This window comes from Accipiter gentilis, chromosome 15 (genome assembly GCF_929443795.1).
Source record: "Accipiter gentilis chromosome 15, bAccGen1.1, whole genome shotgun sequence".
Taxonomy (NCBI): Eukaryota; Metazoa; Chordata; class Aves; order Accipitriformes; family Accipitridae; genus Astur; species Astur gentilis.
In genome coordinates, this window is record NC_064894.1 from 28334978 (window position 1) to 28354631 (window position 19654).

Here is a 19654-nt window from a genome sequence, read left to right on the forward strand (position 1 = left end):
TTTTCTGGGTAACTAAAGCCTGTGAACTATCTATCCTACAGCAAAACCACAGTCAGAAATGCGTACTTCCATTTTAGTGTGGGTAAGCCTGCTGTGTCGTGGACCTCACAGTAAAACCAGAATTACTGGGTTTTGCTTGTTGCAACCTCTGAATAGGTAGATAAGATACTTTATTTACCTTGGGTAAAAAACATGGAAATGAGCTTTAAGTATTTACTGGACATCTTATGAGCTACTTGTATGTTAGTTTGTGGTCTGTTACAGACTTTAATTAGCATGGGCATAAAGCTTAAATATCTGAAGACCTGACAGCACATAGACCTCTTTAGGAGCTGGTAACCCTTATTAGAAGTGATTTCCTTAAGTAATTTCCTAATTTGAAATACTTCAAGGTCAACCTATTTCCTAAGTTCCTTAAAATTTCCTCATAAATGTTGTGGGTGGCATCTCAAGCCATGTGCAGCTTTTTAAGTAAGGGAAGTTCAAGCAGTCCTTTACTACATTCCGTAACACTATCAGCCATGCAATATTTAGGGGCCTTTTCTGTGAATAAGGAAATACTATTTTAGTACATTTTCCCATCAGTCTACTACTTTAATTCACTCCTCCTCTTGAAAGCACCTAGAAATAACTCAGCATCACCCCTGTCTTTATCCTGCGGTAAAAATATATGATACATACTGCCTGAGGAATTATGGACGGGATAGACGGCTATTCTAATTCTTCTTGTACAGCCGGCTCCTTTTCTTGGCCACTCGATTTTCTCTCAAGAAGAAGTCATCCATCTTCCAGGTCTTCCCTGGGTTAAAAAGCTCAGTCTGACCGAGCTGCTCCTGCAGTCACCCCAAGCGTGGTCAGTCGCCAGCACCCCAGTCCAGGACGAAGGGATCTCCCCAGCACCTGGACGTCTTGGTGTCCCATTCCAGCTTCAGGTGTCCAGCGAGCTCGGTGGGTCATACTAGCAAACGTGTCCTCCTGCCTGAAGCCACCTCTGACCCTGGAACAACATGGCTTTGCCAACACTTCAGGCAAGCGGGCTGTGGCTTTTCTAGTTCTTTATAACTCAGATTCCTCTCTCTCAACAACTCCTTGAGATGATCCTTCCTGTGCTGTTTATAATTCTTTTTTTTCCGTTCTGTCTTTTCCTTCTGCCTTCTGGAAAAGGATGCAAGAAAACAGGCATTTTTCTCTCGCTTTTTCTTTCAGCAATACTGGTTTTTATTAGTATGATTTTTTTTTTCTGTTAGTCAGCCAGTACCCATTAACATAGCCTAAACTCTCTGCTTCCACATCCTAGTTTTATGCGGAGTCCAGAGCTAACCCACTCTGTGGAAAAGGTGTGAAGGGTCTGTCCAGGTCCTGAGGACACCCCCAGGCGGGCCTGTCCCTGCTCAGCCCCCCAGGGCTCCCCCATCCTGCCCACAGCCCAGAACCCCATTTTAGCCCCCACGCCATCCACTTTTGCCCCAGTGATGCTGCAGCAGGGCTGGTCTCCAGCTCTCCACTGCCCTGGCCGGTGGTGAGCCCACCGATGGGCCACCCCCTCCTTCTTCCTCAGGGTGATGGTGAGAGTTGAGCATCTCGGAGGTAGGGGCTGGCCCAGGAGACCCTGCAGGTGAGGGTGCCAGCAAACACCTTCCAGGCAAGCAGTGCAAACACAACTGCTTCTTCTCCTTTGGTACCATGTCACACCAGGGTTTTTTCCATACTTTCCAGCTTTTGACTGACGGACCAGGAATTGAGCGGAATTTCCTTTTCTCTAGTAAACTACTATCATTGACATTCTCCAGACAATCGAGGTCCACCATGTAGACTGTTATTTAAGGGGATGTTTGGAACACGCACAGTTAGTTGTATCTCAAATAAAGGTGGCTATATTGGTCTACCTAGACACAGCCTAGCTCAGTGTAGCTCCGTGTCCCACCTCTAACTGATCAATGATGAAATCTAGGAAAGGGCTACAAGGAAGAAGTATTCAGAGATACTTATCTTGCAGCTTGTGAAAACAGGTACCTTAGGACACCATAAGCCAGAAGTTGTACGCACATCTTTGCCCCTAACACCTCTAGGGGAATTTTTTTTACATTAATTCATCCAGTTGGTTTCTGAATCCATTTGTATTTTTGTCCTCCACAATATTCTGAGTTCCAAGATATGACTGTACATTGCAAGAAGCACTTTTGCCTGCCTTTAAGCTAGGTCTAGTGGTTCACTGTTGTCCTAGGAACTCATAGCTAGGATGCAAACTGCCTCCAGTTCTTCTCAGCTTGGTCTACATCAAGGACCGATGCTATTTATGCTGTGTTTGAGACTCAGCACCTAATATAGCATCCCACTTCAGAGGAACTCTGTTCTTGCTAAAGCAAAAAATACTGAATTTTCAGATTGAAACATCAATTTTACATTATACTGTCTTCCTGTCAGAGGCATGAGTTCATATCTACTGCCATGGAAACATGTAGAAACTGGGACATGATAAGCAACAAACACGACTTCTGTCCTCAAAAATTAGTCTCTCCCATAACATCTCATGTATTAACACACTGTACGTACATTGGAGAAGGGAGTAAAGGAAGAGCCCTAAAATCACATACATGTAGAAAACCTCTTATTCAAATACATAAGCAGATGCAGACCAAAATTAATTCATAAATACAGACTGAAAACCTGCAGACAAGGAAGGCTATAAGGATGAGTAATATGCAAACACACTCTGTGAAAATATTACTAAAACTGCTATCTCTACCGCAAATAAATGAAGTCCTTATTGTCCCAAGAAATAAGTAACATGCTAATTCAACGATTTCCAAAAAATGTAATGTTAGGATTGCAGTTTAAGAACAGTTGTTCCTGTTGCATCTATGATTTTGGACATGAAAGGACTTTTTTCTCCTAGTATGAAAATGTGCAATGATGTGGTACTCTAGAGCACCTGTTTATAATTCAGCTTCTCTCCAACAGTGCTCACTTAGCAAGGATATTGTGCTCTTATTATCACTATTTCAGCCCTGTTATTTAGTCATTGATTAAGCATCTTTTGGGCTCATTTCCATAATTGTATAACAAGAAGAAATCTGTACAAGTATCAATACCATGTCAAGTGAAGCTAAAAGTTTTTGCAGAGCATACCAATATCCTTTGCACAAAACCAAGAAATCTGCACTTGACTGTCAGCTGAAGCAAACATTATGGCTTCTGCAGACTTGTCTCCTCTCGCCGCCTAAAGGAAAGCAGTCTTGAGTTGCTCAGTTCAGCATTTCTGCTAATATCTTGTTTTGTCTCAACAAAAAGTGTGCATGAGGGTTCAGCCAAGCTTATTTCATATGGCAAGTGAAGTTCAGAACAATCCATGTACAAAAAACCCTTTGCTCCAAGCCCAGTAAGTGGTGCAGGTCAGTTCCTGTCATTATATCTAAAATATTTTAAAGGACGACAAATAATCTTGCTCTGTGAGACAGATAACAAAATCTTCATCTGTCTGACATCCACAAGACATATACTATACCCTTTGAAGTGGTGAGAAGGACGAACTCCTGGAATAGTTCACAAATGGGACTGGGTAATGGTTCCATAGGGTACCACTGTGAGATTAGGTTGGGAGGCTGGGAATGCCATTGCATCCTCAGAGTGCCCAGAGTGCTGGCTGAATAGCACTTGATGCCTCATTTCCTCCCTTGGTAAAAAGAGAGATGCCTTGGAGGTGCACCTGAACTAGGTATAAAACGTGCTGCAGTTCAAAAAAACGCAAGCGCACAACCTCTATTTTAAACTAAGGGAAAGACTGGGGTTTACAGTCAACTTTTCAGGGCTTAGAAAACTCTTTTAGAAGTTTAACTATAAACAACTTTCCTTTTGTAAAAAACAACTTTTTAAATCCAAACCATCTCAATTCCCATTTAATAAAGTTATTTTTCTGCAGAATTCTTCTGGAAAAAAATATTTTAATGGACATATATTAAGAGACAAAAACATGCATTCTAGTCACTTTACAGTCAGCTTTTAGACAAGGCAATTTCCATGTTTTTACAAGCACAGACTTTTGAAACAAATGCATTGTGATGACTCTAAGAATGGAATATAGCTGTATCAGTTATACAATATGTATTGTGAAAGGTGCTTTAACCAGAAGGTTAGAGGTTCCTGTTGCCCATACCGAGTGATCTTCTTTTGCTTGGATTTATAAGGCAGATGAATGAGAATGATTTATGAACAGAACCTTTTCTTTTTTTCTACTCCCGTCTGCTTGTATGCTCGTGCTTGTGTCACACCCAGCTTGACACGCCGAGTCATCCCAGGCCAGAATTAGCTTTTCAGGGTTTCTTAGCAAAAATTGAACCCCGTCATCTGAAGCTGAGTTGCTTGGAATAGCACCTTGAGCCTTGGCAGGTGAGAGGTGAAACAAGTTTGTCAGGGAACTCTAAGAAACTGGGCTCGTGATCCTGCCGTTACCGGTTGGAGAATAATGAATGTTCCCCCAAAGCAGCTGACACCGTTGGCTGACATGAGCAAGTTTGATTCTCCCTGTCTCTCACACAGATAAGCTCAGTTAGGGATCCACAGCCGTCTTGTCAAGACCCTGCTGTCGTAGGTGATTGACTGCTTTGCCTCCATCCAGAGCTGGCCCTGCCTCTTGCTCCCATAGGAGGTAGCCAAAGAGCTACCACTCCCTAAACGCCAAGCGGTGCCCTCTGTCCCTTATCCATTCTTATAGTAAAAGCAAAACGAAACAAAACCATTGCCTGTCTCTTTACAAGAAGTTTTTTTTACTGTAAACAATAATAAAAAAACATCAGTTTGTAGATACTGTGCTTGTTAGCGTATACTCTGCCACATTTTACTGCCATACTGCCATACTATACTTTGGTGCCATACACCAAACCTGTTTATTGGCTATTCCTTTTGGGGGGGATCAAAGCAGTTTCAGAGTAAGAAAAAGGCTCCAGGTCATTAATTTGAACATGGGAACAATTATTTATTCTTAAACACATTTCAGAACCACTCACTTCAAGCTGATTGTTCCATCACAATGCAGACATTCAAAATAGCATATACCATATCAGACATGCCAGAAGCATCTTCACTCAACTTCTTTATGGAAGACAGAGAAATCAGCTGCCCTGATGGTTTAAAACTCAGCAGAAGGAAGATACACTTGAGGGACCTGGAGAACAGGTGGGCCTCCCTGTGATTTCAGCTTGAGCAAGTTGGTGTGAAGTGCACAACATCTGCCCGACTGACCTTGAATGAAATACTTGGATAAACCGCCAAAAGCTTGGAGATACCATTTTCTACTTTGTCTGTAAAAATATTCCAAATGCCAAGAGAGAAGCTGTCAATAACACCACCTTTCTCTGGGCCACTGTTTATGAAGTCGGTGAAAAAAACACAAAGCAGTTTTTATGCACAGTAGCTGTGGTGCAAGCATATTCCAGTCTCCTGTCAATAATAGCACCTGCACAGCCACCACAAGCAGAGGTGACATTGAGAATTTGGGTAGATTATAGATGTATAATTAAATGCAATGTAAATAAAACAGTCCTTCGGCTGCATGGCCAGCTGTATCCATTCACACACTCAAGCATACTGAAATCACAACTCACAGGAGTTTTCCAAAGTCACAAGCATGTTGCTCTGGAAGGAGAAGATTGTAACTGGGTTCTGCTGCACATGCAATGAAAGAACCAAATGACAGAAATAACCAAACTGTTAAGTAAAAAAAATAACTAAAGTTCTTCAACACTATCTCGTTGTTCCATAAAACTTTTAAACTATATTATGAACTAAAGAACATAATTTAGGAAACATCTTAAATTTTTCCTTGCAGTTTGCTTTCCGAGAACATAAGCTTTACAAAATTACTCCACGGGATTTGAGAGAGAAGAATGAATACCAACATTATCAGGAACAGTATTGATTTTTTTCTCTATAGTCAAATAGTAAGCACAAGTGATTGTATTAATTATAAACTGATATTATGCTGTTATCTCGGCTGAACAGATCAGAGCTCAGCCCATGAGCATATATCTACCAACCTGGTAGATATACAGTTACTGAAAGCACATTCTAGATCAATTACTTTGATCAACGATCCAAAACCTGAGTAATTAAATCATTATCTACCTGAAGCCGCAGTCATACAGCAGTCTGGGAGAGCAATCTCATCTCTGTGAGAAGCATCAGCAAGGAAACAGCTACAGGTGATACCTCTGGATCCCCTTCTACACCTGGATCAAAACACTCCACTCAGAGGCACTGCTTGTCACTTGAATTAATCTCACACACTCAGAACTGGAGTTACACACACGATAATTAGAATTAGAGTCCTTCAGAGGATGCATGCATTTGATGACTGCTCTAACATTATTTTTTTTAGAGCAATTAAACGTCTGACTTTTAAAGTGGATTCTCGGTTTTATTTCCATTTCCTACAACAAATGAATCAAATCACTGACAAGTTAACAACTCTCTTTACTCCTCGTTGTGCTTTGTTTGACTTACTGTGTTTTAATTGCTCTGACTAAGCGAAAGGACCTTTTGATTTTGTTTCAGCCCAGCAAAACTAAAAATTAACCGCCATTGGTTTCTTTTGCTTACACCAGCTTTAACTCTGTAGTCAATATGTGCTTAAAAAGTGAAGTAGGTGGGCCAGATGCTTTCCTCCAAACACTTTTCAGGAGTGCCACACTGCTGTTGTAGGAATGCCAGATGAATGCTCTTTGAAAGTTTTTGTTCTGAATCTGTAACAAGGCACAGCAATGGCTCCTTTCCAGCAACTCCCTATCGTATTCCATTCTGACAGCCATCTTCCAGCTATATCTACAGCTAGGATCTATAACTTGAATGAGAGGAAAAGAACAAAAAATATGCTAAAAGATTAATGATCTTTGGAACTATATGACTGCAATCCCAGCTTCAGTCACCATAAACAGAAACACATGAACACAATCAATATATCATGTTGGCCCAGTCACTGAATATGCTTTCTATAAACTTCAGAAGAATAGCATTCGGCTAACTTGGGCCTATAAAGCACCACCCTGAAAATCAACTACAGCATACCCAAGAATCTTCTCAGAAATGCCCCTTATGATGCAGAACTTCACCCCCAGTTATCTGCTCCCAGAAAAAGTGTAGTAAATGTTCTTCGCTTGAGCAAAGAATTATTGCAAACTCAGTTTTGCAAGTATGACTGCACTGGCTGACATGTCTGAGGGATGCACGCTTGTCCCATTTTCCATACAGTCTGTCCTCACAGAGAAACTGTGTGCAGTACCTGATAATGCTGGATACCTGGAGCACCTCGGAGTAGCCCACAAACAACTTCCCAGATGTCTACATTGACCCCAGCGCCTGCGCTTTTGAGATGTCGAGTAAGTACCCAACCTAGAGTGCAATCTGAACCAGTAAAGGCATGATGCAGGGTAACCTGAGCTGCCTTTTATGCTAAAATTTAAATCTTTTGTATTCTTGGCACTTTAAGCTGTAGGTGAGATATCTGTCCCAGCTGGCACTTCATGTCTTCCCTCTTCTAGAACCAGTGAGTCCAGCAGGAAGGATTCAGCCAGTGTTGCCAAGATTTTTGTTCTGTCCAGACCGAAGCATGTGAGGAGCATGCATCAGCCTGGGCTGAGGATCTGAGAAGGACCTCAACTTTCATCCAGATTAGTCAGGAGTGAACGTGCTCCCCACAGACCATGGCTTCACAGGTAGCAATGAGCCTATCTAAGGAGGCTGCAACCTTGTTCCTTTTCTGGGCTGTCTTCCTCCTCTCCTCTGCTCCCAGCCATGAAGACCCACTGTCCCCTGCACAGGCTGTGGCATCCACTGGACCCTGCCATGACGTGATCTAACTCATTAAGACAAACGGCCATGTTTATCTGCCATATTAGTAAGGTAAGTTGTCTCACATGAGACCCAGAGCTAGAACAAGGTAGGCAACGCGAGGCTAAAACAGAAAGCTACAAAAAAGGGAAGTAGGAGGGGAAGGAGACCTTTCCTATTTCAGTGGTGATGAGCTAGTAAATGAGTACAGTCTGTACAGCTGTAGCCGCTGAGTCCAAGTCTAGGTCCGCAACTCACAACTCTGAACTTGTAGTTAAAGCAGAGGCTTTTCTCCAAATTTCTGGTCTGTTGGGCTAAGAGATATGAATGGTGATGGAATTTAAACCCATTTATTAACATCCAACACTAAAAGATTTCCCAGGTAAGCCTTCTCTGTGCTTGATAAATGCCTGTGTTCATGCACCACAGATAAAACTAAGTTTCATCATGTAACTCCAAAATAAAAACCCAGTGGAGAGAGTATAGTGTTTATACTTCAGAGGCAGTTTAAAATACAAAAATGTACTTATTATGGAATACCCAAAGACCACCCCCATCTCAGGAAAAGAAAGTGGCAAATGAAGCTTCAGAGAGGGTGTTCAACAGTCTGAATCCGTCAAAACTGCACCACAAATGCATAAGCATCAGAGCTCATATTTAAAATTCAAAGCACACAAGTGCGTATGAAGCTCTATCATCCTCCCCAGTATACACCCAGACTACAGACCTTTTGTTAGTAAAAGCAATAAAATTGCCTTGCTGACATGAACATACTAGGAAATTCTGAAGTATGTTTTAGCAATCGGAGATTTTTTTTCTCATCAAAGTTCTCCCTGCATAAAAGGCTTCTGACATGCAAGAGAAAAAGAAAACCTAATTAAATTGTATGGGAAGTCAGAACAATAGCTGGCCTGATTATTTCCAGTTAATCCTGCCCAGGAACTCACAGGCAAGGTGAACATACACAAACAAATCCATGTTGTGGATAGCTGCTTTTACTTAAAACAGAGGCAAATAACACAATAGAATTAGGTGGCATTCTCATCCTGCTATGAAAACAAATAGTTATGCTGCATGCCCTTCAAACTTGCTCTTTCCCGTGACTCACCTTTTCTGTTAACTTAAACACTGAAACTCAAACTTTCTCCCAATGCTTGGTGGTTCCCATACCTCTCCTGTTAAGATTTCTCCACCACTGTGCTCGGTCCTCTTTGTCCTTGGACCCCTTTTAGCTCCAAAATGGGAGTTACACAAACACAGTGGTCTGATTTCATTCAGAAATAAAATCATGCGTCTTTATATCAACACATTCTAGGCAACTGTAACCTTACCAGATGCTAACTCTGCATTGTTCAAGATGAACCAAATTGCAAAGTCTTTTTAAATCAAGTTCCTAAAGAGATAGCTCAGTCAAGATATGCAAAATCAATAAGGCCACACATTCAGCCTTGCAACAGGTCAACTTCTGAGCTCCCTCCTCTTTTTTCCATATCTTGCTGAAAATGGACTAGTGTCCACCCAGGATGGGAAGCAGGGCTCTACACTGTTCCTTATCTGTCCAGGAAACAGGCATTTCTACCAAGTAAAGCTCATGACGACAGAGAATAAAATCCACCTAAAAGTGTATTGACATCTTGCCTTATACATCTTCCCAAAAGATTATAAATTACTCTTGTAATGGCACCCCACCCCAGGCTTCAGTAAGAATTAGCAACCTGAAAGAAAGGTGAGTTTGCTATGCTGCAGCAGAGCTTACCCCAGGGGAAGTATGTCCCTTTTTGCTGTGGGGTGATACCTCAATCCTGTCTGCTGCTGCTATTAGTGCAGAAAGAACATTAAGCACTCTGTACTTTACAGTAGAACATTTTTCTCTGGTAGTTGTTACCTGTTACATGGAAAAATCCTGTGTGATTTGAATTTGTACACAAAGCAATATGCCCAAGCTGTGTGGGCTTAGGTATCTTATTTTAGTTTCATGTGCATGAGACTAGGCAAATAGGAATTAAGCTAGGGGAAATTTCCACAGAGCTTTCTATCCTGCAAGTGCTGTCACCAAGAATACCTGACGAGTACTCAGCTGGGAACTGAACCTACAATTAGAAAGAGACATGAAGTAGTCATTTCTCAAAAAAATCAAATAGTATAGAAATATTTCTATAGTTTCTGTTAATCATGTTGCATTCACTTCCACACAACTGCTCACAATACCAATATAGTAGGCAGACCACATAAAAGAAAAGATAATTTGACTTTTCTTTCTTATTGGATTTAATTCTTAAACATTTTCAATGTTTCCACTGTAATCGATCTAAAGATTAAGCATTTCCAGCAGCGATAACTTTTAATACTTGTAAGAGCAGGTTGGATTGAATGCAGTTTAGAGATATATGTAGGGTTTATCAACACACCTGCTTGAGGAGTGATATGAAAAGCTTCGTATATTGTTCTCAGGTTTAGCTGCTCAGTGTGTTGAGTACGTTCTCCCTACCCTGGTGCATCTCGGATCACTGCCTGCTGAGGCTTTCCTTGAACACTCTCTGAACCAAGTTGTGAGAGACACATTGCTGGAGAGGAACTGCTCTGAAGAAGGTTTTTTCCCCTTGTTTATTGACTGGAAAATAAAGAGGGATACCGGTGACCTAACATCTTCATAGGACCACTTGCCTTCATTCTATTTTAAAATAAAATTACTGTAGACTGTAATTGACACACAGAGAAAAAAATGACAACCGTTTACAAAAGAGTTACTTCAGCGATTTTTTACCATTAGTGATTTTTAATAAAAGCAAGATCCTAGGGGTATGACTGAAATTACATGCAATGGCTCTGGTTTGCTCTTCTCTAGAGAACAGAGGATTGCTTCAAAGCAAAAGAAGGAAAGTATTTGGCCAGCATGCCAAAGGAAGGTGCTATGAGAAAAGTTAGTGAAAAGAATTTTTTAAAAAATCCTGGCAGCATTACCTGTGCTAAAACTTAAGGAAAAGCCATAGATACATACTGTTTGTAGGAACTGTATAGTGCTATTTTCCTGGGATATAATCATAGAGGTTTTTCCTTTTCTTATGATGATTTTGTCTCAATGGTTCCCCATATCTACAAACTCTTCTAGTTTTGCAAGTGTTTATGAGACTACTACCTTCAAATCCTGTTCATTTAAGTAAAATCATGACTGGAAAAGTCAAATACACAGTTTCAAGAAGACAGTCTGAACATCAAAATGAATACATTAATGAACAAATGAATGTAATCAAACTGACATTAGGAATATTTACTGTTTTCTTTCCATTATGAAAACTATGGCCCCAAATTCTTGTAACTAAAAATTAGAAATTAGTAGACTTGTTCCTATAACAATTAGAGTATTTTTTCTGTATACAAAATGATCATGACTTAAAATCTGTTAGCTTTTTCCTTTGTAGGCATGGTTTATCCCATTTGTAAAGAAACATTCATGGGTTTCTTGCATGTAGACCAACAAGGTTTCTTATATCAGACTTCTAAGCTGTCACATTTCCAAATATTAATGAATTATTCTGAGTTATATGAAGGGAATGAGGAGGAGGGCATATTATTGCCTTCAAATTTTTATATATGGAGTCATACTAACAAAGACATAGGTGAATCAGTCTTACAAAAAGTTTATAAACTGTTTCAAATACTCCTGCAATCATGTTTTGTATCTATCTGGTATATACTCAGAAGACGATTTTGTGGCAGAACTTAAAGAATTTATTGGGGTTTTTTAGGCTACCTGATCTAATTCAAATGTATATTTTTTTATTTCTGAGTAAGATGATAATATCTCACAGAAAACTGTGCCTAGTGCAATCAAAGGGTACCAACCAGGTACACTGACTTGGTCTTTTCAGCCTGTAAAGAGACAGTGGAGATAGAGATATGACAAATATCTGAATAATCCTGAAGCATGGCAGGAAGACAGTGAACAGGGAACAATTTTTCACTGTGCCTCATATGACAGGAACTAGTAAAGATCAAGCCACAGGTACAAACAAGTAAAGGGAGATCCTTTCTCTCACATAGTATAAAATTGTGAAATTCATTGTCACAGGATATTGTGGGTGGGAAGAAAAATCCATCAAGGGCTATTCAACACTAAGATATCTCCAGCACAGGAAACCTCTGAGCCATAGATCACTAGAACCTGAAAACTGGGAAGGAGGAATACAGTATCATAGGACTGTATAGCTGATTATTCTTCAATAGGCATCTGCTACAGCCACTGCCAAAAAGCAGATGCTCCTTGATAGGATAGACAGGTCCTTAATCTGAACAAGTGCAAACCCCTTTATGCCATCATATATAATGTAAATGAAAATACATTAACTATATCATCACATATTTCCCCTTTCTGCATATATATATACGCACATATATATGCACATGTATTTATGTATGTATATACGTATACACATTAATGCAAAAGTGATTGCCATGATTTTCTTTGGTTCCAGGTACCCTTTTAGCAGCAAATAATAATATAAACTGCTGCCTTGGGAAAGCCTTAGCAGTCTATTGGTATGAGGACACTGTAAACTCGTATGAACCGTGCCACTGAGACTCATGTTGCAGAGATTCACATTACAGAGACTCCTGAACTAGCAGAAACTGCAACTTCAATAATGTTTTTTGACAGTTTATTTTTGTGTAATGCCCCAGATTAAAAGCAAAGAAAAACAACACACCACAAACAAAAACTGAAAAGAAACCAGCCCAAATTCCAGCATGCAGTTCCATAATTAGACCCACATGTGCCTTTTGCAAGGCTGGAAACTCACTCTTCCCTACAGACATCCGTCACTAACCAGCTCCTTGAGGCATAATCTGGAGCATCCTTGTCATTACTGCTTCAGTTTCCTCAGGTCTCCCAATCCCTGTCTCTTTGTCCAGGGAGTCAGCTGGCTCTAAGCCTTGCTCGGTCACCTTGTTCCAAGAAGTGTGCCTTTTCCCAGTCCCTCTCCTTTGCTAAATGTCTTCTGGTCTGGATGTCATCTTACAGACTTCAGACTTCCACTTACAGACATCTTTCCCCAAGCTCCCAAACCCAGCACCTTTTTCCAAAATATGCCTTGCCTGCAATCTTACTTGCCCTTTCTCCTCCACTCCCAGCCTGTCCCAGTCAGTTTTGCTCTCCACTTCTTGTTAATCAGGCTTTTGCCTGATCCCATCAGTTTTATCTCTTCCTTGTCTCTTCCTTACACAAGATTTTTATCTCCATTTTGCATTTAAATCAGGTAACGTTCTTCTGCAGATTTCCTCAGTAGGTCTATGCAGCCACAGTTTCCCTCTTTTTGCTGTATGAACCAGCTGGGAAAATCCTTTTCTCCCCCAAAGCAAACTTCTGTTTAATGAGGAAATACTTATCCAAAATAATTAACAACATTAGTACACAGCAGTTTTATGACCCAACAGTGAACCTCTGGGTAGGATATAGCTTTTTGTTCTTTTTGTTGACGGTTTTTGGTCTCAGACTGTCTTTGTGCTCATTTTGCATGCGTAGCCAACCATGTGTCATCTTGGGCCACTGCTCAAGAGGCTTGTGTCTTCCACTTTTGTAAACTTCCTCAAATTCTCCTTCTGGTACTGACTGATAACAGCCATGGCTCTGGCCATGGATTTGGAGACCACATCTATCTTGGAGAGTTTGAAATCATTTTCCCTCAGGACCTTCACCACATGGCATTGAGCCTGTTCCAGCTGCTGGTCATCCAGTTGCACCAGCGGCTCCTCTTCATCCTTCCCTTGTAGATGTCAGGCCTTGATCTTTGCCGTGATGGTGGCAGCAACGTGGCTCCAAGCACAAGAAGCAGATGCCAAGCAAGAAGAGGACTCGTAGATCTGGGTTCATCCTCTCAAGCCCAGGCTGTTAGCTGGTGAGACCTGCTCACCACCCCAACAGAGGAAGAGAAGCAGTACAGTCAGTGACCACATAAACGTAGGGATTTTACATTGCTGCATATCTGAACAAAGGGTAAGCAAAGACTTCTGACTTCATTAAATACATTTTCCCCAACCACATTCTCAACAGTAGCTAAAATATTTTGATGGGATTTTCTACTCATGCACACACAGCATCAGCCTGTCATTGAAAATTAGTCTAGCAAAATTTTCCAGGTGACAGAGTTTTATCTGATGGGCAATTAATGGCTTTAGCAGTTGCACCTATAGTAAAATTAGCTGCTAATTTTTTTTTGCTTAACTTTTGCAAAAGATGTGCAATCTGCCACACACAACCCAAAGTTACACTGAAACGGACACTAGTAGACAGCTAACAGCTCTGCACACCCAATTAAATATTGAAAAATCATCAGCTTAGTCAAAGGTAAAGTGATGATAGCAAAGGGAAAGGTTTTCTGCATTGTTCTGCAGGGAGTACATCCATTAGACTTTCTGTATCATGAGATATTTACGTTTAATGTTGTATATCTCCATATTTTCTCCACCAGCTGCACACCTAAAAGAGATGATGCTTCCCTGCTTTCTCTGCAGGTCTCCCCCAGGCATGGAAAGGGATGAGGGAGGCCAAGAGGAGGAAGCAGTAATATGCAAGTCAGTCTAGGACAGCAGCCGGGACTAGATGAGTGCACGTCATCCCTTTTCCTGTTCTGGGGAGCTTCCCAGAACAGAAAAGATGCTCTATGACTCCAGAATGGACTTTTCAGCTAAAAGAGCATCTAAAGTTGGCTCTGCTGAGAAGAGTGACACGTACCACAGACTGCCAAAACTCCCACAGAGGACTCCTGTCTCCACTGTAGAGACAATTTGCTGTCCAAACTTTTTTCAGCTAAGAAAAAAAGAGGGTGGGGTTTTTTCCTTCTTTTCTTTGGGGGTGGGGGCAAGGGGTGTTTAATGAATTTTCTTAGTGACCAAATTTGCAGTACTAATGTCTCTCACCATGTTCTTAATCTAATGAAAACTAAATCAACTATTAATCTTTACATTATCTTACAGTTCAGATTTGCTAAAGGCCATGAACTATGCACAGCTAAAAAGCTTCACTGCAAGGGAAACTATCATCACAGATATTTCACAATAAGCTGGAGCATTTTCTTCTTCCTTATTTTCCTTTTACTCCAGGTTATTAGAAAATATGAAACTGTTAAGAGGAATGTAGTAAGAGCAGCCAGCACATTCTGTTCACTTGCCCTTTAATCTTTCTGCTGTAATGCTAGTGTGATAATTGATACCAATTATTTTCATAATTCTGTCTGCAATTCTGTATGTATTAAGCAGATTAATCTAGTCTGCAAGAGAAAATAGTGCTGTATCTGATAATCTCCAAGGTAGACTCTTCTTTATCAGCAGTGTTTTTGCAGATTTCTGTCCTTGCCTTGGTAGGCAAGTTAAAAACACTGTGAAAAAGTAGTGTCCTATCCAGAGAACATGAATTATACATAACAAAACTGAGCAACTAAAATGCATTTATTGAAATAACCATAGACACACTGAATTCTCATTTCCAACCTGGAACTCTGGAGTTCCAGAGTGGTATGCAGATATACAATTGCAGTCTTACAGGAATGCTCTCAGTTTCAGTCCCACATCACCTTTTTCAAAGTAAGCCTTTGTTTGCAAAGATGACCTGTAAAAATTGATTCCACAGCATTTTAAAGGATTAGCAACTTGCCTAAATGAATCATCTTTAAAATATTTAACAGATTCCAGTAACTAGAGAATGTTAAGAGGACACAACAAAGGAATACAAAATATATAAAATCAGTGTTGAACGTATGTCTTTACTCTTTTTTTACTTCTGCATATCATTCCTATCTTTAATTATAAGAGCATAGAACGATAGATCTGTGTTGCACTCTCTTGCAATTAGCCACACATGGATAATCTATTTTAGCACACATATTGCTTTGTATATGCCATGCTAGACCACAAAAGCTATTTATATGATATGTAAGTATAAATTGCATTTACACAATATGCTACAAATTAAGGATAACAATGAGAAAAGTAGTAAATATCTGCTAGCATATTAGGCCAACAAAATACTCAGCCAAGAGTTGTCTAGATGGAAAGTTATATGCTTTTATTTAAGGTTTGCATTTAATTTAGTTAAACTGATACAAAAAGCTATACAAAAGCTCATTTCAGTTTACACAAGGCTTATCTCTGTTTGGTTTCTAACATTTAGAAATAAGCTTAAAACTAAAGAGAGTTTGATCTTAAGCTAAAGAAAGTTTAGCTCTCACTTTTTTCTCTCCCTTATTTTAGAAAGTAAGCGCTGTGTAATGAGCTTTATAGCCATCCTCCTTGTTCTACAGAATAACTGTAAAGACTTTGCTAGATAGTGTGCTATAAACATGAGTGAGGACAGAAAAAAAAGCATGCATTTTACAATTACTGCCCAGTAAATACAGTGTAAGGCATGCAAAAAGGTGCACAAGAAGCACAGATCCTAAAGAGTTAATTTGATTTTAAAATTGCAGCACAGTTTACAATCCAAATTAGTTTTTGTAACATGGGTACAAGTTACAATTTATTTCATTTTTTCTTCTAAAACATGTTGACATCTAAGAGCACCAGATGACTACATACTACACACTGTATAATCCACTGTATAATTTTCAGCTACCTCAGATTTGAAAGTGTATTGAAACAATAAATACTGAAATCAAATCTTTTAAAATGTACTCAACCAACAAGAAAATAAGTGAAAGGGTTTAAGCTCATCTAAAATATGAACAGTCCATTACTAATTCCAATATTCACAGCTATTTACATTTTAAAATTAATCAACAAACACATATACATACACACCATATACACATAAAGCACGACAGAAGAATTCAAAAGGATGCTGTACGAACTTCCATCTACATACAAAAAGGGGGAGAAATGCTGTGCAAAGTTAAAATCTTCAAGTAGTTACCATTTTTTAAATGAAGATTTTAACTTAGTTAATCCTCAGCTTTATAATTTCTTTTGCCTGTTAAACAAAATACTGGCATCACATCATTTTATTTGTTAACCTTTTGAAAACCCCAGCTTCCAGGTGAGAAGAGACTTCCAGAGCGACAGTAGAAAAAGTTTAAGAGGAGGCTGGTTTAGAAAGTCTTGCAAATATTCTGATTTCTTCCTCTGTTAAGCATGCAAATACGCTGCCTAAAGCCTTCCCCTTCCAGCCCTGTTCCTCCTAGGAAAACATGTGAAGTCAAATATGTGCAGGCTAGTACAATCGGAAGATATAATTCCCAAGGGCCATTCTCACCTGCCAAGTACTGTGAAGCATTTTCTTAGAGAGAAACTTGTCTGGAGCAAGTAAAAAGGAAAACAAACATATTCTCAGAGGAGATCTATTTGCCTATTAACACTCGCTACTGCTCAAGATATTCTCTCAGCTGTTATTCCAAGCTTTCTGCCCACCCCGCCAGAGAGCTCTGCATTTCTGGGTTTGTGGCACCTGCCTCAGTAAGAATCAAAGTGAATCTGGTGGCACACAGTTGAAAATCAAAACTCTACTCAAGGTCCGGGACAGCAAGTCCACTGCCAGGGAGCCCTCAGTCTCACCTGAACTCACAAGGCACACTCCTGTGAGAACAAAGGGAATGGTCTGATCTTTAACAGGTCTTTCCAGCTTCAGCTCTGTGTTGTCAGACTTGGCCAAGGTCGCTGAGGTCTCATTCAGACTCAGATCTGAATGCAGAAGTCCCACGAGTTCAGCATTAATAGCCCTGAATGCTCAAGTTTTCCCACTGCTGATTTCTGAGGTACAAAGTAGATATCTAAATAAGGATCTACATACAAATCTCAGGCTGTATCTACAAAACAGCCAAATAAAGGTAATTTAATTGTAATGCAGGTGCAATGAGCTCAGTTGTAAAACATGAGAAAATTATATGCAAAGAAGTTATAAAAACCTGTGGGTGTATTAGCTCAGATTTCTTTCCTGTCAGATCTCAAAACTGAAATGGGATTGTCAAAGGAAACATTAGTGAAATCATCAGCAATCCTTTCCTCACATACTAAATAGAGAAATTAAGAACATGCTTTTCAGGCTAGGGCTCAGTGTTGCCTAGTGGATGAGGCATAGGACTGAAACAACTTCTGTTAGTGGTCATAAAAATATCCCACTGCAAAGATGTCAACTCTAGTGCCCTGGCAAGACTCAAGTTTGGATAATTATGGTATTCTGTTTTCCTAAAACTTTGTTTCCTTCACAGCGATACCGTGGATTTCCTATCCTACAGTGCTGTATAGTGTCACTCCAAGTCCCTTAGCATTTTTTTTAGCAGTATGTTCACTTTAATAATGTACAGAGTACTGCCAAAAATGTTTATAGATCTTAATAATGTTATACCAGCATGTTTTTTAATGAACTCCTGTATCCAGAGGCATCTTCCCACAGCACCAAAACCTATGACAAAAAATTCCAGGCTTGGACATTTCCTCTCCTGGGAAGGGGTTGGGGCTACAGTCATTCATCTCCTATGAGTCCCTCCCCCAAGCCCTGGGAACTCTGTTCATGAAAATCCAGCACAAGGTTGGTACTAGAATTTTCCAAGTATCTCGTGATCCTACTTGATGATAAGCACTATACACAGGATAATCTGTGCTATGGGATGTGGGGTTCAGGATAGACCAGAAGTTATAGGCTCCATTTTCTTCATTTTTACCTTTGATAGCAATGGCAGGAATGCAGATATTTTCTGTTGCAGTGTGAACAAACTTTTGCGGTGTTGTTTTAAAGGACACAGTCTTAAAAATATTCATGGCATGGGCAATCAGCCTGTGCTGGTGATTTCAGTGTTGCTGCCACCCACAGAGATGCTCTGGCTGTCGCACTACTCGGAGAGCAGGAATAACTACTCGGAGAGCAGGAATAACAGGTTGCGCAGCCAAGCTGCTTCTGCCAGATCCAAAGCCAGCCACAGACTTTGATAAGCATTCAGTCAGGATTTTAGTGTTTACATTGTATTTTCCTTCTGCTGCACTGTTGAGGGATAATTGTGTTTGTATTTATCCTAATGATGTGATTATGCGTTGCATTTGCCCTTTTCCTGTGATGTCAAAGGAGCTAATGGCATCCCCTCAGGATTAAACAAAGCAGTAAGCAAATCTCAAACCCGTATAGCTACTTCTCTGGGAATAAACATATCCAAAAGAGATGGGTAGAAAAATGCAAGAGGCCAAGCATCCTATTTCCTGTAGTGGAAATAAGGAAATTTTATGCATGTAGGGTTTGGTGAAGAGGGCTTTTGAGGGTGGAGGGGTTCCAATTTTACATAGAAATTTAAAATTAGTTTATATGTTTATATAGATAATAAAACAGTAATGTTTTTAAAGACCAAACATGTGTAATTTTTTAAAAATAAAACCACTATCACTAGCTATATTTGCAAATTCTAAAAGTTTATTGTGGATTTTCACCTGAAAAAGCACTACTTAAAAATCAACAGTCTTCCTTAGCTTGGAAGTCTTAAAATCAAATCTAAATCTGCACGAAGCTGACTAAATAACATCGACCGGACTCTCCTTTTTCTTTTCCATATCAAGTGAATCAGACTTAGTATTTTCATAATACAGGATAACAGGATTGCCTATTAAAAGGATTTTCATTGCCTTGCCTTCACATCAAGGCAGCACAGCATAACTGAACAGCTTCACAATTGAGGGTTTGGGGTTTTTTTAAATTAATGGCTATTCCATTTTTTTATTTTTTCAAGTGAACGGAAATTGACCTTCATTGTCTCTTTAGTCAATCCAGCTCAGAATCAAAGAGCAAGTTAATTATAACCATTTAAAACTTAACAGTTGAAGCCTTTTGATGTAATATCGCATTCATTTCTAATTAACTGTACATATG